Consider the following 24662-nt stretch of genomic DNA (forward strand, 5'->3'; position numbering starts at 1 on the left):
CTTGTTGTCTTTTACTTGGGATGCCATCCTCAGCTCCATGGTAGCTTTGGCCCGTCTAACTGCCTCCCTACAAGCGCAAGCAGAGGAGGTATATTCGTCTTTGGTGATCTCTCCCTGTTTCCACTTTTTATGTGCTCCCCTTTTGTCCCTTAGGCTGCCCTGGATTTCTCTGGTCAGCCAGGGAAGCCTCCTGGCCCCTTTCCCTCTTTTGCCTCGCTCGGGGATCGTCTTGCTTTGTGCCCGAAGGATCGTTTCCTTAAGGCACAGCCACCCTTCTTGGGCTCCCATCTCTTCAAATCTCCTACTCTGCAGTGCGTCCTTGACTAATCGCCTGAGTTCATTGAAATCAGCTTTCCTAAAGTCTAGCACTTTCACCCTACTAGTTACCTTACCCACTCGCCGTCTTATGGTGAATTCTATTATTAGGTGATCACTGTCCCCCAGATGGCTACCGATCTGGAGGTCCGCTATCATGTCATCTCCCGTTGCCAATACCAGATCCAGTATGGCATTCCCCCTAGTGGGACCATGTACCTCCTGAGTCAGGTGGAGGTCCTATACACAGGTTAGAAACCTGCGTGAGCGGTGGGACTTTGCTGTCTGTGACTCCCAGCAGATGTCAGGGTAGTTTAGGTCCCCCATGACTACTGCCTCTTTAGCTTTTATGGTCTCCGAGATTTGCCTCAGGAGCCCTGAATCTCTTTCTTCCCCTTGATGTGGGGGTCTGTAGCAGACCCCTACCACCAAATCTCTTTCTCCTTGCCCCCCATGTAGCCTAACCCACAATCCTTCTACTTCCTCAACCTCGGATTCTGTCTTGATGAGGGTCGATGTATATTGCTCATTGACATAGAGCACAACCCCTCCCCCTTTCTTCCCCACCCTGTCCTTTCTGTACAATCTATAGCCCTCAATATGTACCGCCCAGTCATGGGATGAATCCCACCAGGTTTCTGTTAGCCCTACTAAGTCAAGGTGTTTAGTGCAAGCAGGAGCACTAATTCATCCTGCTTGTTTCCCATGCTCCTAGCATTAGTATATAGGCACTTGAGCCCTGCGACTGGTGCCTTTGCTGCCCCCCCGCTCCGAGTCCCAAGGGGCCCTTTGATTCTTACCTTCTCGTTTCTTACCTGTGCCGTAGTGCTGGCCTCCCCATGGTTTTCAGGTTCCCAATGCTCTCTTTCTTCAGGCTGGGCTGTCCTTGTGGATGTATGCCTCTGTGTGTATGCTTATGTGTATATGTCTCTGTGTGTGTATGTATGTCTGTGTGTGCATTTATGTGTGTGTACATGTGTCTGTGGGTATTTATGTTTGTGTGTGTATGTGTGTATGTATGTGTACAGGCAGTCCTCAGACTTACGACATAATTGGTTCCTGAAAACTGCATCCTAAGTCGAAATGTTGTAACTCGGAACCGTTTTTCCCAAAGGAAACATTATAAACAGGGATTCGTTCCTCAGCCAAGGCCTGATACTCTGTTTTCACTAAAAATACCCCAAAATTTTGTACTTGATCAATTATAGATGAGTGATATAGCTACATTAATGTATTTATATTGTAAATAGCAATCAGATTGATTTGGAAGGACTTCTTTGAGGTGACTTTGCTGGACTTTTTGAAGGGTTCTTGGCTGGAGTCTTCTCAGGAGTCTTGGCTGCAGGTTTTTCTGGAGTCTTGTCTGCTTTCCTAAAGAAAGTGTCCAAGGAAGTTTGGACAGATGTTCTCCAGGGAGATGGATGACGCAGCAAACTGGTTCACTGATGTGGCATCGAGTTGGATCAAGCATTGTAAAGTCAAAACTGACATCAGAAAATTGAAACAGGGTGTCAATTTATAAATGTTGTCAGTGCAAAACGTGGTAACTCGAAACATTGCAAGTCGAGGACTGCCTGTATGTCTGTGTGTATATGTGCGGTGTGTGAGTGTATATGTAGATGTGTGTATGTATATGCATGTGTGTATGTATGTGCATGCGTGTGTATATGTGTCTGTATGTGTTTGTGTATGCATGTGTGTTTGTGTATGTAGATGTGTGTATGTATGCGTTTCTGTGTACGCATGTGTGTGGTTGTATGTGTACATGCGTGTATGTATGTGTACGCATGTGTGTAAGTATGTGTGTGTCCAATGTGCGTGTTTGTGTGTATGTATGTGCATGTGTTTGTGTGTATATGGGTATGTTATTGTGCATATGTGTGCGTCTGTGTGCGCACAGGTCCGTGCGCGAGTCCCTGGCACGCTTCTCCCGGCGCGCCCAGGACGCAGGCAGCACCCCGGGGTGCCGCCACCCCCGGCGCCGCAGCCCCGCGCCCTTCCGCAGGCCGGGGCCTGGCCGGACCGTGCCCAGGAGGAAGTGTGCGAGCCGCCGCCCGCCTGGAGGAAGTGGCCGCGGCTGCGAAACTAGGAAGCCGCGGCTCCCGGCGCCCTGAGCGCGGGGTCGGGACGCAGCGGCAGGATCCTCGCCGAGCCCCGCGCCCGCCTCAGCCGAGCCCGCGTCGGACACTCCCGCGCCCCGCGCCCAGGTAAGAGCGGGGCAGGGGGAAGCAGGGAGCGCCAACCCCCAGAGCATTGTGGAGGGCCGGGCGGGCTCCCCGCTGCACCCAAACCCATGCCGGCGGCTCGGGGGAGACCTGGGCTCCTCCAGACAGCCGGGCCGGTTCATTCGTGCCGCTCCCCGCCCCGCCCAGGGCTCCTTGAGGGGACTCTGCCCAGCCCTCCCCATGTCCTGAGGTGTGCGTCGCTTGTCTAGAGGGAAAGGCATCTAAAACTCTTGAGAAAGAGGTGATATGTTTTATTAGACTAACTAGAGAGCTGCAAAAACAATTTTTTTTTCATGCTCTGGCCACACACCAGGGACCCCCAATGGCAACATTGCAGCCGCTCTCTCTTTCTCCCTCCCCCAAGCCTCTCAGAGGGTTCAGCGCCCTTCGGAGGCACCATTTCAGTGCCTGTCGCCCACCAAACTTGCCAAAGTCCCTCCATGATGCCGCCAATTCTGACCCTCCGCCACAGATACACCTCCAAGTCACCTACCCTCCAAGTCTGCCTTCTGCCCAGCTTCAGGCTTCCTACCCTCTCAACAAGCCTTGCACCCCATTATTTTTCAGGTAACATTTGAGGGGAAAAAATGTTGGGAAAATAATAGGGAGAGAATCCACAGGGATCCTTCGACCAAATCAAAACCGTACGGTGATTCAGCGAACGCAGTAGTGACATTGGGACAAGCGAACAGGCCAAAACCACATGAGATGAAGTCCATGGAGAAGGAGATGCAGGTTAGGAAGGCACACGCAAAAACAGAAAATGCACCCATGGGTTTGAAAACAAAACACTTTAAAAAGCTGTTTTGAAACTCTGGGCAATGAAATGAGCATGGAAGCAAATGAGTGCATCTGTCCTCTCTGCAAACAAAACAAGGTTCAGAGCTTGCAGGGGTGAGGGGTGATTGCAATGTGCCGGTTAGCTCCCTTGAAGCCTAACAAAAGGTCATTAGTTACATTTTGTTTCTTTTTCTTTCTTTTTTTTTAGCAAACTTCCTTAATTTTTTTCCAAGAAAGACTAGAATAGTGTTAGAGGTGACGAAACACATTAGATACAAGAGGCCTAAATCACTATACATACATATATATATATATATATATATATATATATAAACAAATTTTGGTAACACCTTTGATAGAGAGCCTTATGCTGACATCAAACAAGGAGTGACACCAGGAAGAGCACACACCAACTGCTGCAGCTTCCTTAGCCTGACGAAGGGTTTTTGAACCCGAAAGCTTGCTTAATAACTATTCTCCAACCATTTGGGTCGGTCTAATAAAAGATATCAAATTCACCCAAGGAACCTTGTCTGCCTATGTCCTTAGACCAACAAGGCTACAACCCGAACCCCTGCAATGTTATTTCAGGACACTTGAGCATGGTGACATCATCTTTTGGGCCCAGCCTAGCAGTGCTTCTTAGACACAGCTTGTACTGACTCCACTGGGAATAAGATCAAGCCCAATGTCATATTCCTTAATTAGGCTACTTATAGGTAGATTTTTTTTTAAAGAAAAAAACTACCACTTGTAAGATTATATTTTTCCCCTCATTCAAGGAGCCATTTACATGATCATTTGTAATTGGGGTTAGTAATCTTTATTTTGGGCATTCTCCCACAAGCCATACACAGAACACTTGTATGTTCTGGACCTTTGGGGCCTGATTTTGTGATGTGGCCATTAGAGCAGACCCCATAGTCAGCTCAAGCTCTGAAATAAAGGGCCAGAAACTGTTGCAGCCCAAAAGCACTTTTAGCGGGTACTTTTACAGGAACTGTAACAACTTCTCCTTCTCAGCCCTTTGTTGAGCTTGAGACCGATAAAGACAGAAATAAGGAAGTTTGAGACATCAGTATATTTATATTTTGACGGTTTTCTTCGGGGGGGAGAGGGGAGTGGCTTGGAGAGAAGCCTTATGAATATTTAAAACAACTTGGAATAAAAGATTTAAAACCAGTTTAGGTTTATCAAAATTGCTGAACTAATTAAAATAAATATCTACCGCAGTTTTGAACTGAGTTGGAAGAACTTCTAAAATCCCAAATTGTACTTCATAAACCTTTCAGGCTTTGTTTTTCCTAAAATAGTAGTAATGTCCATGAAATCAAAGAGGTAAATAGATATTCTCTGTTACCTTTCTATTTTCTAGCCGTTGTGGTTCTGTTGATGTAGCTGAATTAAAAATTTGATCTAATGTCTTGAAAAACCAACTGAAAGTTATTTTGGGGAACAGCTAGCAGGTGTTTTTAAAAAGTTACTCTGGTCCCAAAATAACTTTTTTTTTTAAGACTGGTATGTAAAGTTTCACTTGAAAAAAGTTTAAACGTGTAAATTGAATAACACGAGAGTTACATGGACAGTTTTTAATCCCATCTTTTTTTCTTTCGATTTGCTATATAAGTGGTCCAAGCTTTCAAAGTCTGTGGCCAAACTGTCGTTGAAGTCAAAGGGATCATGCTCTTCATTTTTAAAGGGGAGATTACATTTCCTTTTCTTTCCTAACACTCGCACAATATCCTGTACTGAGACTAGGACCTTTGCAGAGGTATGAAGCAATCAGCAGGGAGGAACATACTGGATTTCATTTATGTTCTAAAATGTTATACTTTTATTTCATTTGTCTTCATTTGCTTTAAAGTCCTGATTCAAAATCTGAAGACATTGGAAAGACTAACATTGATTTCATGAGGATTTGGTTTGCAAAGGACAGGTGGACTGTCTAGCTCAAATTCTCCCTTGCCTTTCACTTATTCAAGCCACAATAATTGACAGCTTTGGCCCTTTGTATATAAATAAACAGTAATGGAAATTTAGACCCATTTCTTTTCTCTCCTCTAATGAAACATGGCAAAGAACAGCTCTTTATGGTGAAGGATTTTACTGAAACCCTTTATGCACTAAAATGCTGTGCAACTTTGGGGCCAAAGCAGCCACACTTCTCAAGTTTGAGTCTTAAATGCCTTTCTTATCAGGTCAAGATTTACTGGGTCTTTATTCAATTTAGGCCAGATTCTACAATCCCCTATTTATGTTAGTAGCCCTTTTTAAATCAGTGGGACAATTCATGTGGGAGTTCTCACACATCAAAATCTGGCTCTTGAAAAAATATGATTTTATTAAAGGGAAACAAATTTTACAACAAAAATTTGCCTGCAGTTATGCATTCTTCTAAACTATTGAGAACCTCCTTTTCAGTTTCTCAGCCTGAATTTATACAGAATACCCACTTGTCTTCCAGTATTTAAGTTGAATTTGAAAAGTCTCAGTGACTACTGCTAAGAGTAAAGATTACTTATTACCTTGCAGAATTGGTCCCTTTTTCCTTATGCCCTGCATGCATAGTAGAACACCAGAGGCACACACTAGATAGTTACACTACTTTTGTTAGCATTATACGTTCAGACTTGCAAAAGTATATTGTCATTGAAAAATGATAGTTCACTTCTGTGTTTCCCATCTGTATTTTAAGCCCCAACAGCAAGGTTAATTTGCTTTACATGTGACACTACAAAATTAACCAAAAAAACTATGAAAAGAAAAATATACACATCATGGCTTCTCTTGGACCATCCAATTTTTAAAACTGAAGTTTTACCCCTGGTAGAAACTAAATCTAGTCTCTGGCAGTGACCAAAAAAAATCATTAGGCATTGGTGGCCTGAATAGATCTATCCAAATGTTGTTGTAAAAAACAACTATAATGTAATCATGTATAATTATTATTCATATTCGCATTATGTCCTATATTAATACAATTAAATACATATTGCATGTTCATATAAATTATACAATTGAACATGTATTCTGCAAATTAAGTTGAAAGTGTGTGTGTGTGTGTGTGTGTGTGTGTGTGTGTGTATATTGCACAAAGCAAGTGAGGTTCCCGTTTGAAACACATTGTTAATAAATGTACAATATAAAGTCTGCAAGGTCTCTTCAATGTTCATGGTCCAAAGTTAAAAATAAGTCATAACTTCCTGTACAGATACTCATATTGAACTGCGAACTTAGTTGTTAATGCACATATGTTTGTGGAGGAAGGGTAAATTTTAGACTCTTAAATATAATGCAGATACTTTTGGACTCTAAAGATGTGCTCAGTCTACAGTAGTTATTGTGTCTTGTACAATGGGCAAATGGTCGTATTTGGCATATAGTTACACCACTCCACGAGTATTCCACTATTTCAAAGAACAACTTTGCTCTAGCATAGTTTTATTATCACTTCATTTATGGCCAGTGCCGATTAGAATGCATTAATTTGTTGAAACTTCCTTTTTTTTTTATTTAAATAGCGCTTCATCATGCCCATGTACACTGGGATTAGACCTCCCCAGCACAAGGTAACGTAGACTGAATGTCCTGCGTGCAGAATAACAAGGGCAAGATGCAGGGAAACCATGTGAGCAGTCCACAGCTCTTGTACTCTGTGTGCAAAGCTGTGAGGGGCTATATACTAAGGGGTTTAAGAATGGAATTCTTGAGTTTGTGATTGCACAGATAACCAGTCTAATTCTCTTTGTGGGGAGTGTCTGCTTTTCAAGGGTACAGTCAGCTCTAGTTGGGGATAAGAAGGCATTGGATAGATGTAGGGCTTCCAGGAAAGTTCTCAAGGAAAATTGCCTTCCTATGGGTCCACATACAAATCCATTTCACCTCTTCTCTTCAGCAGAATGATAGGAAACATCTTTGTGAGCACTAAAAATAACAGTAGCAATAATTTACTTGAGTGCCATGAAGTGTATCTATAAAGTTAATTGAATATAAAATTGACGTTTCAGCTTTAGTTTCTTTACTCCTGCAGACTCAAATTAGAAAGCCAGTGCTGTTTAGATGGAGACATTTTATTAAGATTACTTTGTTTTTTCCAGCTACTGTCTGTCAGATGGCTCTTCTGGTTATAGCGGAAGAAACCACAGATTTTTATATAACAGTAGCATAGAACATGAGGATGGAAATAAGAACTTAAGAGGTCATCAAGGTAGTAAGATGTAGTGAGTTAGATGATAGCCAGATCTGCAAGAAAAGTATTAAGGAGGCAGTATTACTGCATGTAATTCTCAACCAGGTGCTGTGGCACCCTTGTGTGCCATGAGATCCTTTTAAGGCTCCTGTGCAGTGCCGCTCATTATTAAGCACTGTTAGGTGTACAGGCACCTATACATGATTTACAAGACAAATCCAGAGATTTTAAATAGGAAACCATAGTCTCAAAAACATTCTGATGTGTTGTGGTTAGAGATCAGAAGGCAATATTTTTACAGTTAGGGTGGCCAAAATCTGGAACCAACTTCCCAGGGAAGTGGTCCTCTCCCCTACCTTGGACAAATTCAAGAGGAGGTTGGATGATCACCTGTCTAGGGTCTTGCGAACCCAGCATTCATTCCTGCCTGTGGCAGGGGGTCAGGCTAGATGATCTGTTCAGGTCCCTCCTGACCCTAGCTACTATGAAACTATGGTCTTTCTGAGTTCTTTGAAATGGAAGAACGGTTCCGTTATTTTTCTGTAATCCAAAAGGTAAGAGCTGGCATTTTCTGTGGGGTGCCTTGAGTCTAAAAAAGCAGAGAACCACTGCCTAGATGACTATACTTTTTAACACTCCTTGTTTAACTGTTAAGTTGATCAAATAAGTGAGATGAAATATCTCTAGTCTTCCCACAGTTAGCTATGTAGAAGGCAGTGCGGTTGCTTTCAGTTTAAACTGGTGAAAGTGAGAGAAGAATCAGACTTTAAGGTATTTAGTGTAATAGCTATACTGTTGATTACTAGGAGTCAAATTTCGCTTTTAGTTGTATTATTTCAAATATCAAGTGGCTTTATTGACTTAATGGAATTACTCTGAATTTAAAAGTATGTCAGAGAAAGAGGATGACTCTAGAGTTGACTTTGATAGTGTTGCTCTTAATTTAAACTGGTGAATTGCAAATAAAAGCCTAAAATGGCTATTTTTTCAATACTGTACGAGTATGTAGTCACGCCAAATTTAAACTGAAAATCTGTTGTGGGAGTTATGTTTAGAAGATAAAATATAGTAGTGTGATTTCCACTCACCAGTTAAGTAATGTGTTTTGTTGGACCAATTGTATAGTTGGGAGAGATGTTGGATAAGCTTTTAGGCACAGAGTGCCCGTCCTCAAGTCTGAGAGAGAAGATCTTGCTTCTGGCATAATTCTTACAATACCACTCCAACCCTACCATTAGACATAAACTTAAGGATGCAGTAAGTGCTCCCACTTTTGAAAATTTGGTTTGGTGTTATTGTCATTTTGAGTTGAGCCAGTTTAATACTCTTAGTTCAAAGAATGATTTTTACAAGATGGTGTGAATTTTGAATTTAATTTCCCACCTCTAAGGCCTATTAGTTGAACTATGACACATTTTAGAGTTAATATGAACACTATTACAGCATTTGTTTAGTTTACAAATTTGGAAAATATTTAACTGTATGTCAAACTAGACATGCATGAATCTAATGGGGTACATTTTGCAAGGAGGTCTGTAAAGCAAATAATAGCATGTTTAAGTGAGGGGTTATATTTGCAAGTCAGATAATTGAGTTATCTACCTATTAGACCAAGAGAATGTAACTTCTGGGGTATATGTCACTTCATCCAAACTGTGACATACCTTTTAAATGATCTAGTCCCTGATCTGAGGCAGCCTTAGAACACTGGATTTCTCGAGTGGGGATGGACAGAACGAGTAGTAAGGGTTTTAATCATCCCAGTATGCATCTAAATGAAGAGCACGAGTTTCCCCTTACTATGCACTAGATTCTTCTATGTGCAGTAAAAGGAACCTATGTCCAACCAAAGGTAAAAAGGGATAGGTCATCATTACATTAGAAACAAGTTTCAGTTACAGCTTTTTCTGGCAAGCTGCAACTGTGGAATCAGCATCTCACAATGGCCTGGTAGCAAGAAAACCCAAAACCATCCTCACCCCAGAAGAGAAAAAGAACAAATGACTAGTCCATACATGGTGCAAATGGATGTTATGTATCCATAACATACTCAATAAGAGTATTGATTAAAGGATGAGTGAAAAAGAGCAGATAGATGTTGGAGAATTTCACAATTCAGCTCTGGAAAGATGACAAAGAATCATAGGGATATGGTCATGTAACAGGTGCAGACTAGCCATAATACTCTGGTCCATATCCAGTAGGTAGGACAGAATGCGCCCCAAAGGCATGCCAGTACTAGCTATTGTTCCATGGCTAGTGTATTTGACACTAAATAGTCATTTTCAGATCATTTTGCAATACAGTATTTGGTATTGCTCAAAAGGCAGCACAGTGTAAGAGAATATTTTTTGAAAATGAACTATTTTCTCAGCCTGGCTGCTTCTTACTGCAGCATCAGTGCAAAAGCTAGGGAAATATTGCCCATTGGCCCAGAATACTGTGAAACCAGGTGCATCCTCTTTCTGCCCAGGATGATTAATGGGCCTTGCCAGGAGTGTTTTCACTGGTCTTGCTGCTGCAAATAGGTTTTCTTATGTGTGGGGGAAAGGGATAGGGGTTATTTGCCTCTTTCGTAGCATCTTCAAAACTTAGATCTGTAAATTTGATTTGAGCGGTGCATAATGTGTTTAATCCAGGCTGTCAATCAGTGATGTTATGAGTCCCTCTGTTTATGAGACTGCTTTGGATGGCAAGGTAAAACATTCTGTCAGATAGTAGCTGAAATATTTCTTCTTTGGATGACGGATGGTACTTGGAGGGGACAAGTACTAAGTGTGTTCACTCTGTTAGTTTAGGATACTGATGATCTTATGCTAATGCACATTAGTAATGTTTCATCTCACAACCTGCCTTTCAGTTAGGTGTCCTGGATAGCTAACAAAGCCAAGTCAAGAACAGGCCCACTGTTGAAGGAAAATCTCGTCCTCTTCTTTAGTGCCACCTTTGCTTAAGAAATCAACTTTTGATATTTGCAATTTAGGTACTATAGGCCAATGTCACACCTTCCATTAAAATAAAAAGTATATTTGACTTTTTCTTTCCTTTTCTCTGGGAATGAAGTCTTCAGCTTGTATAATTGTCTGCAGAGATATATAAATTGAACAGTCTCTGTACCTGTGGGAGCTAACCTCACCCATTTCCTAGTGATAACATCTAGTATTTCTAAGATTAAAATAACTCAGCGGAAATATATCGGTGTGCTGCAATCCTCTCAATCCCAAAAGCTGAGAAAAAAGAGATAAATTTGTTTCTGTAATTCCCATCTTAGTTTTGTGTTTTAAGATTTTTCAGATTATGCTTGTGACTACAGATTCTGTATGCAGTGGCCTATATCTGAATGAAGAAAGGCCCCAGTTCTACTGCTTTCATTCCTGTTGATTTTTATCTTATTACAATATGAATACTCTGAGAATGTAAGTCCCACTGTAAATGAGTGCTATATAATGAAGCTCTCCAAGAGACCCAAGCCAGTTCCTCTGGTGAAACTCAAGACTTTGGGAAATATTTTTTACAACCTGTTTCAGTGAAATGACTGAAATGTGTCATAAATCTGCATGTTTGTCTCAGTCACTTAAGGGCATGTGATTGTGGTGTACTGTTAATACTTGCTTAGCGGTTGGGAACACCATTAACATTTAAAGCTTTTAGACCAGAATATAAGGCTGAGATGTTCAAAATTGCCCAAAGGAGTCCACAACCTTTAGACATCTTTGAAAAGTCTTACATGACTACTGCTTGTCTAAAAATTGTTGTCAAATCCCTTTATTTAACCAGAAATTAAACAGACCATTTAAGGCTCTATAATATTATACGGAAATTGAAAAATGCACCGCCAGTTCTGCTCAGTTCTTGTATTTCCAGCTGCATAAATGCTTGTCAGCCACTACAGTGTCCTTTCAATTTTGTTTCAGGATAAGTCTCTTATTTTTGACACAGGATTTGTGTTTGGCTCCCTTTTGTTTTGCTTCTAGTATGATCTCTTTTTAATATCCAGTTTCTGGAGTTGATGGCATTTCAGTTCCAGTCTCCTGGAGTCCATGCTGAAATCTATAAATTGTGATGAGCAAGACAGGGATGGCATGCATAGTTATCCAGGTTGAGAACAGAGCCTGGAAAATGCTGAGGCTCTTCAGAAGGATACTGTGACCTGCAACTTTCACTGTAGACAGTTGGTATAAAGGATGCACACTACCATGTAGGGGGAAGGGGTACCCAGGATCAGGGCTATGGTTTTGATTTCTTCAGTTTGGGAAGTCAGGTTAAAAATATTCCAAGGTTTGTCATCTTGGAAATTGAATATTCCTGACTCACAACAGAATTATAGGCATACTGTCTCTCCCGGATAAAGAGAAAATCCAGGATTACACTATTTAAAAATAATCTGAAAAAAAAATTGAATCAATTTTAATTCAAGATTTATGTAAAAGTTCTTATTTTATCTTTACTGATTTGCCCTCACCTGGTTTGTCACAACAGCCTCTGGATTACAGCCTTGATTGTCTCTAAAAGACAATCTAAAAGATGGATAAAGTACCTCTGGAATTGTGTTACACTGGATCTGTCTACGCAAGAGGTTTTACTGTATAGATTAGTCTGATGCACAGTATAGCATCACCGTCTACATGTGTGTACATTTACTGCTCAGTAAATTAGTCTACTGTGCAGTTAACTACTACCTGTAAATACAGGTAGTAAACTAACTGTGCAATAGATACTGTGTAATAACCCATGTGTAGATGCTGACCAGGGTCAGCACCAAGACCAGGGGACCACAGGGCACAGGGAACTCCCCTGGTCCTGGTGCTGCTTGGCTCCTGGCTCCCTCCAGGAGCTGGGAACTGAGCAGCGCCAAGACAGGGTAGCTCTCAGTCCCCCCACCCCTCCCATTACAGCGCTGCTCAGCTACTGGTTACTCAGCTACTGGTTCCCAACAGGAGCTGGGAGCTGAGAAATACCAGGACTGGAGAGCTCCTTTATTCCCTGGGTAGCTGGGGCTGGCTAGGATCTGTTCCACTTCTGAAGGGAAGAATAGGTTAGTGAATAAGATATACAGCAGTGCCCACTGAGTGCAGTCCTCTTCAGCAACACCTCTTTTCAAAAGTCATGGTGAGCCACTACATTAAATACATTCTGACTTCTTCACTCCCACATCTGAGCTGTGCCTCTCTTTCCCATTTCCAATGATTCCTGTTTTTTCACCAGCCCTAAGTGTCCAGCAGACATCACCAAATGGGGCCCTAAACAGTTCACCCAGAATCCCTTTATCACACCCTCTGTCAGCCTGGTGCATATGATTAGTGTGGCCCCACCCTCCATGAGGTGAAGCCAAACCAGGTTGCCTTTCTGAGGGGGCATATCTCAAATACACACACATACTGAGCAGTACTGAGCTGTGGGGTCACCATGGCTTGACATGCTGCTCACTTTGCTGGTGCCCAGCTCAATGAACCACATGGTAAATGATGAGTCTTTTGGCTTTGGACTAATATCATGCATCATTTGTTCTATACATAAGTAGGTGCCAAAGTGCGACTTTAAAGTGCGTTTATGGAGTAGCTGTACTAAAATTTGCAGCATTTTCAGAAAAAAGGTTAAATGTATGAATTCTGGATGAACTAAGTCTATGGGTACTACATACAAATTACTACAGCTATGTTTATTTTAAGGTCGGTTATTTTAAATTTGCTTCTCACTTTCTTACTTCCATGTGCTCAGAGAGAGCAGTATCTGACATTGGAGTGGGAGGTGAGGAGGAAGGGCCTGTAGGGAAAAGAAGGGCTACTTGACCCCCCCAGATTTATTTTCCCTGCTGTAGCAGTAGGAGAGGGACAAATTCATGACAAACCTCCAATAATAGATTCTATATCTGGAAAATTATATCCATTTTTTAAGATTTCTATATATAGAATCTAATTCTTAGGGGGTCATCTTCTAATCAGGGTCACCTTATATTTGAGTAAATACAGTATATATTTGCTGGATGGACATATGCATATGAAGGAAGTTTCTTGGTGATTAATGGAAAGTTTCAGTGGAAAATTTCCTGGTGATCTTGCTGGGCTGTGGGTTAGGTCTTATTCAAACTGATGCGGTTTCCTTTCAAATCAGTAGTAATTTTGTATAACTTTAGGAGCAAGATTGAAACATGAGATTTACTAATTTTCCTCAAGAGACACTCCATTCAAGACAAAAAAATGGGCAAAAGATACCACAAAAATCCTTGCTTGTGCATTCTGTAAATCAGTTCAATAATTCCCTAAGTATTTAGAGGTGGCTGTTAGCTCCAGGACTTAATTACATAACTGCTCCTGAATACAGACTTTGTTAGCATTGTTAGCATGACATTGGAGTCAGTAGACATTCACAGATGTTTAGGGCTGGGAGGGACCTTGTGAGATCATCGGGTCCAGCCCCCTTGCTCTGGGCAGGAAAGACTGCTGGCATCAAATAACCCCAGCAAGGTGTGCATCCAGTCTATCCAGGGTAGGTGCCTGCACCACCCCCACTGGGAGTTTATTCCAGAGTCTGATCATATGAACCATAAAGAAGTTTTTACTTATATCCTGTCTGAAACCTTCCTCTAGAAGCTTATGACTGTTGCTCCTGGTTTTCCTCTGGGGCACTTTGGTCAATAGTTGTTTGCCAGGCCCCTGAAGCTCTCCTCTGATATATTTTTAAGCTGCCACTAAATCTCCCCGAAGTCTTCTCTTTTCTAGGCTGAACAGTCCCCTATCTGTCAGCATTTTCTTCGTATGACTTGCTCTTCAGGCCTTAAGTCATATGTGTGGCTCTTCTCTGGACTCTCTCAAGCTTCTCCACATCCTTCTTGAAGTGTAGCACCCAGAACTGGACACAGTATTCCAGCTGTGACCTCACCAGTGCCAAGTAGAATGGGAGAATAACTTACTTAGTTTTGCGTGAGATGCATTCAGCATATTGTTTGCTCTGCTAACTGTAGGATCACACTGACCATTATGACCCCCAGGTCCTTTTCAGATGTGGTGCTAGCTAGCATAGCACGACCGAGCCTGTAAGTTAGTTACAGATATTTCCTCCCCAGATGGAACACTTTATGCTTCTCATTGTTGAACAGCATCTGGTTCTGGTCCACTCATTTAACTAATCTGTCTACGTCTGCCTGGATCATCAGCCTACCCTGAGGCATGCCCATATGTCCCTAAAGCTTAGTGTCATCGGCAAACTTTGCCAGTATGCTTTTCACCCCCACATCCAGATCACTGATATAGATGTTGAAAAGTATAGGTCCAAGTACCAAATCCTGGGGAATACCCCTTGCCACCTTCCTAGGTTTAATCCCACAGCCAGTTTCCCACCCATCTGACCATCAAACTGTTGAGCCCGTAGTCTCCTAGTTTTACCTTGAGAGCCTCATGGGACACTAAGTCAAAGGCCTTCTTAAAGTCCAAGTAAATGATGTCAACCTCATCTCTCTTATCCAGGTAGTGAGTAACCCAGTCATAGAAAGAGATGAGGTTAGTCAGACGTGACTCTACCCGCGACAAAGCCATGCTGGCTGTCGTTATTACTGCCAACTAGAACTATGGATTAGTATCAATTAAAATTTCTTTATGTGTAAATCCATTCCCTTCTCAGTCTAGTTAGTCAAACTTTTCACTGCATCTAGAATCAAGACCTTTCAAAATCTTTGTCTTGCTGGCATGTTTGGTGTACTTGTTACATCAGTGCACATCACACTAACAAAACACTTTTTAGGACAAAAGCAGTGAGCAATATTGAACACAGTGCAGTCCACAAGAGAGAGACCCCCCACCCCACCCCAACTCAGCTGTAGCAAAATCTTCATTGGGATCTAAGTTAGATGTAAGATGCGAGTCTGGGTACTAGGGATTAAAAATCATTTTGCCTATAAGGGAACATCCTTCCATCCAAATGATACAATCTATTTCATAGTTAAAATGTTTGCTTTGACAGAAGTCATCTTTCTTCCAGAGGCAGTATCTATATCCATGGCAGCAAAAGTGTTCCCTGAGCAGAAGACGAAGTATGATTTGGTAACCACTAAATACATTTTTTCTCTTTAGATAGCAGAAGCAATTAATTTAGATGTAGAAGGCAATGTTAGGGTCCCCACCTTTCTCCTGAAAAATGTAATCAAAGAAACATCATCATATCATGTGCTTCAAAGATACCAAGATGTTTTCCAATAACATTCTTTACTTAAAGGAACTGAGACAGGCAGTTCACCATCTTAGTCAGAAGTTAGGTAGAAGGCAGGAGAGTGTGGTACCTTAGGGCACTTCTACACGTGATCCGGGGGGGCGGGAGGTGTGCTTTAGAGCAGTTCCAAGAGCTGCTCTAATTAAAGTGCTGCAGCATCTTGTGTACTAGTGTCCCTGTGCTTCAAAATGGCAGCAGAGGCACTTGAGCTAGAGCTCTAGTTCAGGTGGCCCTGCTGCCATTTTTAAGTGTGGGACCGCTAATACACAAGACGTGGGAGGCCACTGGAGCACTGTAATTACCATGCTCCAGCAGACTCCATTAATTGAGTCTGCTCCAACACACTTTAATTCCAGAGCGTCAGAGCAGTCCAGCAGCATGTCTACTTATAAACTAACTTGTTCATAGAGCCATGACCTTTCTTAGGCTACAGTCTATTTTATCAGTAGCTGTCTGATTAAAGGATCCATGGCTAGGTTTTCAAGTGGAAAGCATGTTGTGTCAAACAATTACAAGGACGCTGGAGAGTCCACTGAGAATGGTCTTGTGGAGGAAACTGGGTGATTCACTTGGCCCAGTTTTGGCATTAAAAAGAGGGATAGAGAAGAGTTCTGTTCCTTTCTCCCACCATCAGCACAAGAGAATTAAGAATGAAGTTAAAAGCAGCATTAGCAAAATACATTTCATGTTTATAACCATTGCTGTCAGACTAAAAGAACCTCAAAATAAATGAAGTTCTAGATTTTTTTCCCGTACTGTTGCAGTGTTTTTGTAGAGACAAAATTTGTAAGGTGAGGCAATCTCTTTTCTTGGACCAATCATTCACCCCACTAGCAGTAGGGATAGCATTACTGTTGCCAAGTCTTGTGATACTTGGTATTTTCTCTTAAAGCTTCAGATCTTAGAGTCACTTAGCTTTGCCAGAATCTTATCCGTCACTTAAAATAAAAACAATGTTTCTGGCCTTCATTTTTGTTGTGAAAAACCTTGAAAATGCAGGCTCTAAAATCTCCAACACCAGAAGGCAAATAAAAGGAACACTATTTTTAAAATAAAACTCATGGTTTTTAAGCTGATTTAATGATATTTTTATTATAAAATAGAGGTAAAACACTGTTTTCTGTAAAGCTAAGAATGCCCAAATTTAAGTGATATGAAATCACCCTACACTATCACCTACTTCCCATAAAGTGAATTTTAGAGCTCCCACTTACTTCAGTGAGGATTGGGCCCTTAGTCTAGGTATTGATACAAGAAGTCCTTTAGTACCTACAGGTCAACACACACATTATATCTGGGCCTGAACCAAAATTTAATTAAACTGGCATTTTGTTCAAGAATACAATCTCAGTGGCTTAAAGATAAAAAAATATATCTTACATAAACAGTGTAGTTATCTAAACAAAAAAAGCAATCACTGGAAAGCCAGGGAATTCAAGGATAAGAGTAAAAGTAATTTAAACCAAATTTTTGTAAAGTATAAAATATGTAGACAAAGTAGACCACACCAGATGCTTTTGAGATTTATATTAGGGGACAGAGCAGTGAAACTGCAATGAAAATGAAGTTTGCTTTAAGAAAGTAGATCGATATATAGAATGTAACTATCAGGAGTGCAGAAGGCAGTGTGCAGAGCAATTGAAACCCAACAAAATACCCAACAAAGGCGTGTTTTAGAATTTGATGTACAAGTTCCAGCAGTGACTAATCACGGGTAATTAAACCTTAATAAATGAAGTTAAGTGACATTGGAGTCAGAAACAACAATTTAATCCTCAGGGTGATCAAACAGCGTGGCATGGTCAGAGAAACTACATTTTGTCATGCAAAAGACTCATTTATCACCGTAAGGAAATTAGCTTTACTGCTAAAAAGAGAAGTAAAACCAGAATGAAAAAGGGTGCTACAAAATTGAAATGGCTGGTGGAGCATGGAGTGAGGCTTAGAGGCATGCTACTTTTTGGCTATAGTGTATACTGCTGGCAATTCTCCAAAGAAAACCAGTGTGGCACAGGAAATATGTTGGTGATCCTCTGTGTGTCACTTTGAATGAATACCGAACCAGTCTTAGTGACAACAGTGGGGTGCTGTCTGTTGCGTATGGAATAAAAATCAAAGTCCTGATTGCTTCAGATCATTAAAGATTCTCTGGGAATTTTTGCAATACGTAGGAAAGTTTTCCAAATTCCACATTGCACAATAAACTCAACTTTTGGTTTAAAACAGGGTTCTGCTTGGCTTCCTCTCTTCAACTATATATTGTTAAACAGTTGCTATGTTCTTCCTTGATTTTTGCATAATACCGTCATAAAAATTCCTTTCCCCAGGCTCCACTGAAAATAAAATTTTCACTTTAATAGCCAGCAGGTAAAAATAAACATTTCACTGCAATCTAATGAATTAAGACTACTCTAAATGTGGACACAGAAAAGTTACTAAACTTGAGGTGTCATGTTAAAATTTTTTTGAAGATAAATGAAAATTGTTCATATTTTAAATCTACCAAGTATATAAATGCAGTAGACATGTATACATCTGCTTTCAGTGTGAAAATGTGTGTTTATAGTACCTCTAAGATAACTGACCCAATTTGCAATGATATGAAGTATTCTGTGGGTTACATATAATTGTCAAACTATGCTATTCACAGATATAATTACTTTTTGAAGCTCGTGCCAACAAAATAGTTACATGTTTCTTTCTATGCATGCACAATTCCTTTTACCATCAATGAGTGTTACATTTCTTTTAAAAAATCAGTGTGGAATTGCTCTGAAGGAACAATGTGGGAGGCAGTCATTGTACTCAATCGATGCAGGTCACATTTCTCTTCAATAGATAATCCTAAAGTTATAGAAGTTAGAAGTTGAACAGAGATATAAGCTCATTATTTGCTTAGGAATGACTTTTCCTTTGAGTGTGCATTCGTTACTTTGTCTAGTCTAGTTTTAATTGTGCCAAGAAACAGGTTCAGCCAGTTCTTCAGCAGATTTTTTACAGCATTTTGCATCTTGTTTTTCAGATTACTCAGCCTAAATTTTCCTTTTCCTCTATCTGAGTACATTATTCCTGGGTATTATATTAAAAACAAAGAACAGAGATAATTTTACTCCACTCAGATTATTTGCAGACCTTTATCAGGACCTCACCTTGTAACCACATAGCCAACTTCTCTTACTTTTGCATCAATTTCTTTACTCTTTCAATTATACTTAGTGTACAAGAATAACCTGCTGTTCCCAGGCTTCCCTAAGCATTACTGTTTCCTTTTCCTGATCCTGATGTTCACATTATTATTTACTATTGAAATTATAGTAGTGTTTATATTGCATCCATTGCAAGTAAAATAAGAAATATCAGGTGGATGTAATAAATGAAGAACATAGCAAGAATGGGATGATTACTGTCATTTTACCTCCTTGGAAACTCCTTCCAAATAAGTAAATTCTTCCATAATTTATATTCTGAGCTTCTTCCTCATTTATGAACAAAGGTCTTCTTCTCTAAATACTTGAGATTAGGTGCTTTGTGGGTAAAATGTTTTAGCTTTATCTTACGGCAGGAGTACTCACGCTTGGCAACACTCACTGCCTCTTTGGAAGTGTGCCAGCCAGCTACTTTTCCTATATATATTTACATATGTTAATACAATGTAAAACAGCCATCATATATGCTTCTATTTGCATCTTCCTTGATAAGAAATTTTCATGGTTGTAGAGTTGGTGGCACAATAGATAACTTTTGCAGTCAGTCAACTTTGTTCACAGTTTTCGTTTCCCTCAGCTTTCTCAGATATAGAATGCTGTAGTTCAAGCAATAATGAATATTTTGGCCATAACCCTCTGCTCTCATCCATATTGTGCATTCACTGTTTTAGCAGATAAGCCACATTTATACAGCTACTACCACTTAACCACACATTCTTCACAATAGTAGACTGTTTGTAATTTGAGTTGACTATGTAAAATGCCACTGATGACAGTTTGGTCCTTAGGTTATAGTCACTAAAACTTTGAAATGGAGCTGCATGCAAACTAAGGAATAACAGTAATTGAGAACATGCAATGCTGATACAGTTATGTTAATTTCATATGTTGACAGTTGAAATTTCCAGCAGAAAGCATGAAAATATTGCCCTGGTTTTTATTTAATTTTAAGACTTTTATTGATTCTGTAACAATAATACATGGTACTATCAAACTGAGTAAATTAAGCTACAGTAATTTTCCATACATCATGCTGAATCTGTGCTGGTTTTATGTAAAAAAAAGAATGTTCAAAGGGCCCTGAAATTATATATATTAATTTTACTTTATGTGTAAAATGGCAGCCAAGTAATATGCATAAATGTTTGGCTTTTCCTCAGAAATTGCAAGGATTATCACTTAAGTGTTTGACCGGGCCATGTGAAACCAATTTACGTTTCCATGTTGAACTGGTCTTTGGTGAACCAGACTGGTAGGATTTGTTTACCTGGGTAAATACTCCGCAAACCTGTGTTCCACATGAACGCAAACTCAGAAGTTCCACATGAACGTCAAGCAATTACCTGGGAATCAGGCTGGCTTTGTAACTTATAACGTACTTGGTGCTGCATGGGATCCAGAAAAAATAAAAATAAAAAGAGCCTTTATTTGATGGCAGCAGCACAAAAAGAACATTTCCCAGTACTCCAGCTGCTAGAAACAGGCATACTGCCTGCTCCACCATCAGAAATATGACAGTGTTAGTATATAGCAGCAGGAAAATGACTAGTAGAGTCTGTTGGCAGGGCAGTCCAGGGAAGGCCCATTCTATTCACTTTTAACCAGGTTACTACAAAGTGTTCATTTCCCTGGTCACCATGGTGTGAGAATGCCTTTCCGAACAGAATTAAGCAGCATAACTCCATACCTGCCACATGTTGTTTATTCTCTAATCTTCTCTCCAGGGAAGCATATGTTAATAGTTGACTGGTTTGTGTGTTTAGGGTTTTTTTCTTTCTCTGTGTTTCCTTCATTTAAATATACCTTGTTGCTCCAATCATAAATTGAAGCTGCATAAAAGTTGACCCCAAAGTTTCAAGTTCAAGTGTAGGAAAAAATGTTTCCCTGACTATAAGTATGTAAATACTCCTACAACCTTTGTTTCCAAGTAACTCAGGAGCATCAAACTTCTCTCTCAAACCAGAACTAGAGAAAATGGTAGTGAGTCATTATTTTCTTTTGAAATATGGTAGAAGGAGAAGATGGAACATGGCCTCCATCTTCTCCACATTTTATAGCTGGGTGGTTGGAACACTTTCCTAGTAAGTGAGAAACCTGGGTCCTAGACCCTGCTCAGACTGAGGGGTTTCAAACCTATATCTCTTGCCGTGCGGAAGAGGGCCCTAACCAGCAGGCCATGCTAATCTTATTGGGTGACTCCCCACACTTCCCGATGAAGCTGTGACAGTGCAGCAAAGAATTCAGGGTTCTCTGGAACAGAGAAAAAATATGAGTGAGCCAAAGAAATAGCAAGACTGTGGTCTAGTGGTCCGTGCATGGGAGATCTCAACTGTTGTTTTGGCTTCCTAGCCTGTTTCTGTATTTTATCTAGTGACTTTTTAAAGTAAAATGCAGAAACAACGGCACCATTGCCATTTCCTTCCCCTCCTCTGGCCGTGTTTAAAAAGAAAGCAGCATCCACAACTGTTTTGTGAGAGGCCTTACCCTGTGATAGTTATACTCTAAGGATGCCCAGCAAATTGAACTCTCTCCCCCTTCTCACCGGCAAAGAATTAGGTGGAGGAACATCTAATTTTGGGGTCCAAACAGGCCTTTGCCACTGGGAAGTAGGTGGATTCTCTAGATAAAATATACATCGTAGTAAATACTCTTGAGTACTGTTGGAACACTTGCCTCTATTATAAGAAAGTAGTCAAGGATGTCCCAGAAATACAGCCCCCATTTCATGAGGTAGCACTTCATGAATAATAAACATGCACAAGCCACAAATTAACACCTCAGAGTGCTCTCTGTCCTAGCTGAAAGCAGCACTGCCATTTGCACTGAGCCCTAATTAGTTGTCTTATTCAAATAACAAAAATTCCAGCTAGCCAGTTGATAATGGGCTTCTTTAAAATAGGAAGTAAATAGCTTTGTATGTCAGCAGCACTGATGGGAGAACATATTGGGAAACTTCAGTGACACTTAGTAGCAATTGCTTAGGCATTCGCTATTTTAGTGTTCAACAAAGGTCCAAGAATTTTGTTTTGTTAACTTCCTTTAGTAGTAAAGGATGTCTAAAATGATACTGTGTGTGCTTTAAAGAGTGAATTTAAGTAAGGTTATATGTAATGCAGTGGTTTGCAACCTGTGGTCTGCAGACTATGTCTAAGGGGTCTGTGAAAGATAATTATGATCAATCAAGAGTATGTGACTATCCACATTTATAATTCAGAGGGGTCTGCACCTCCATTCAAAGTTTTTTTAGAGGTCCACAAGTGAAAAAGAGTTGAAAACCACTGATATGATGTAGGCACATGTGTACATAGAATGACATTTGCTATGCTGAATATTAAGTAGCCCTATTATTTTTACAAAGAAAGTGTCGGTGGACATTGATACAAAAAATGTTTGGACAGCTAAAGCAAAACTCTAATTAGCATCCGTTATCTTTACTGGAAAAAAGTTGGCTTCTTTCAAACATTTCAGTCCCTTGACTTTTATGATTGTCACCCTATAGAGGATAGATGATAGTTCCGTTCATGGATGGTCACCCCCATGTGAGGAGTTGAAGCGGGGACAATCTAGATCAGATAGTATCTTCAGCTGGTAGTTTCATAATGAAACTTACATATCCTGTATGTTGGGTTGTTAAGATTGTTATGCTTTGGGGGGGAGAGAGGGCTTATGTTATCTATAGCAGTTGACATATTCCTTTGATGAAGATATAAATAAAAATATATATGACAGCAAAGCCAACTACACATGGGAAGGAAGGAAAGAATATCCTAAACATAATAAACCACAAGACCCAAAATCTGAGATTTGATTATGAGCTAGTAAAATCAGGAACTGGCAGATCTGATATTCCTTTCAGATAACTTCCAGCACCAGTCTAAGTAGTATCCTGGCCTACTGTGATTTTCACATTGGAGTTCAAAAATAATATTTGCCTTCCATATTTCTCATACTTTACAAGTATAGAAAGGCACTTGAAGGTATATGTAGCTTGAAATCTATAGTCAAACTACTTAAATGATTCCCTGTTGCCCTGTTCATCACCCTACCAGTTTTAGTCCAGTGGTGTGGGTTTGATTTTCATCTTTTTAATCAGTGATTTAAGGTGGGAGAAGCCAGATTCTTTGATGGAACCTCCTTTATTAGGAGGTCTCAGAGTATTGTTGGCTGTCTTATTTATTTCAGTTGACCTACTTCATGAGGTGGGGGTTTCTCCCCCTCTACAGTTATATGTATTTGTATATTTCTTGTACATTTGTATTAGCTCTAGTTTAGTTTAGTTTCCCTCATTCCTCTGACCAATCAGGACCTCAGTTTTTTGTCAGCATGGAGTGTGTTTGATGCTGTCTAGCCTTCTCTATGCTTCTATTATTTTATGTAGCTGATTATTTGACATTCTCTTAATTTTTAATGGTTTGTGTTTAGTTTACTTTAATAGCAATACACATAGGGGTTTGATGCCTTCTGATAAGCATCTTACAACCAGATCAAATAAATTTATGAGCAGAAGTTATTCTTGGAAACTTATTAGCACTAATGGAACTAAAATCCCCTGAGGGTGATTGGGACAATGAGTATCTTTTCCAGTTTCAAAGATTTGTTCTAGGTAAAACAATTGTCATTTTTAGAGACTTGTTTTCAAGAAATTAAATTTTTCTCTTCAACACTTTAGAATGATAATAGTAAAGCATAATCTTTAATCTGACCCAAAACCCTTTGTAACAAGTGAAAAATCTATAGTATACATATATTTTACTTATTCATTTTTTTTGTATACTTCAACCTATTATAAATTAAAACAATTACATAAATAGCAAGATGCATCCGTTTTATATGGTTTAAACCCCAAATAAAATGAAAATTTACCATATTTTTCTTATTTATCTTAAAGGCCCTTTATTTTATCCTAAGGTGTTTGGGTTTTCTTCACGCTGCGTGTCATTTTCTGTAGTGTAATTGCATGTTAATAGTAGTAAAGGATGTAACCAAAATGTAACCAGCTAAAGTGGGTAGCAAATATACTGCTGAAATATTCCAGTGCTGTAAAGCTCATGAGGAAATCAGCTTTTAAACATTTATTATCCAAAAATGGGTCAGCTAAGTGCATTATATCAGGGTATCAGGGTGATTTCATATATTCACTGTTAGGGATGTTGCATATATCACTGCACTGTGCAAAGAGTGTATTTGCTTCTCAACCTTTTAGTCTCAAGGCACCCCTTGGCAGGAATGAATTAACCCTTTAATGGGCCCTAAGCAAACAAACTCATAGTCCCCCAGCTAAAGAAAACAATTTTATATTACTGTTTTGACTCAATAATTATAATACATAAAATAAGCACAACTGGGCCCCTTCTTCACTTAGGGCCCTGCACGTGTGCCTAGTTTGCCTATGCATTGATCCAGCTCTGCCCCTTGGTAGGCTGAGGGCACCCCTCAGAAAATGCAAGAGCTTTATTTTGAAGACCATAAAGCAGCCTGGAACAGGTAAAAGCTTGGAGGTCTGAAGTTCTGTGAAAGGCACTAGAATGAATCAGAACATCTGTTCAAAAGCATCCTGAGATAGATGCAGTCAGTACAAACTGTTATTGTAGATAAAAGCATGTAGTATGGTATGACGAAACCTGAAACAATACCTTGTGTAGGGTATGATCTACTTAAATAGGAAAGCACGTAGAATGATAGAACCAAAAGTAGGTACTGTACAATGCAGGGGCAGATCCAAGGGGCACAGGGGTGCAATGGTGC

At 40.1% G+C, this 24662-nt stretch overlaps 1 protein-coding gene across 3 annotated transcripts in view; it reads left to right on the plus strand.

Moving 5' to 3' along the window:
• The first annotated feature begins 2357 nt into the window (after positions 1-2357).
• SYK (spleen associated tyrosine kinase) overlaps positions 2358-24662 on the plus strand; it is a 76203-nt gene continuing 53898 nt past the window's right edge. Inside the window, exons 1-2 of one of the 3 annotated variants that reach the window (XM_019478172.2) lie at positions 2358-2522; positions 6842-6889. The gene's annotated coding sequence lies outside the window, so the exon portion shown is untranslated. The remainder of the gene's footprint in view (positions 2523-6841; positions 6890-24662) is intronic. The other 2 variants (XM_014608740.3, XM_014608739.3) reach the window with 2 other exon arrangements.

Source organism: Alligator mississippiensis, chromosome 3, assembly GCF_030867095.1.
Source record: "Alligator mississippiensis isolate rAllMis1 chromosome 3, rAllMis1, whole genome shotgun sequence".
In the NCBI taxonomy this organism is placed as follows: Eukaryota; Metazoa; Chordata; order Crocodylia; family Alligatoridae; genus Alligator; species Alligator mississippiensis.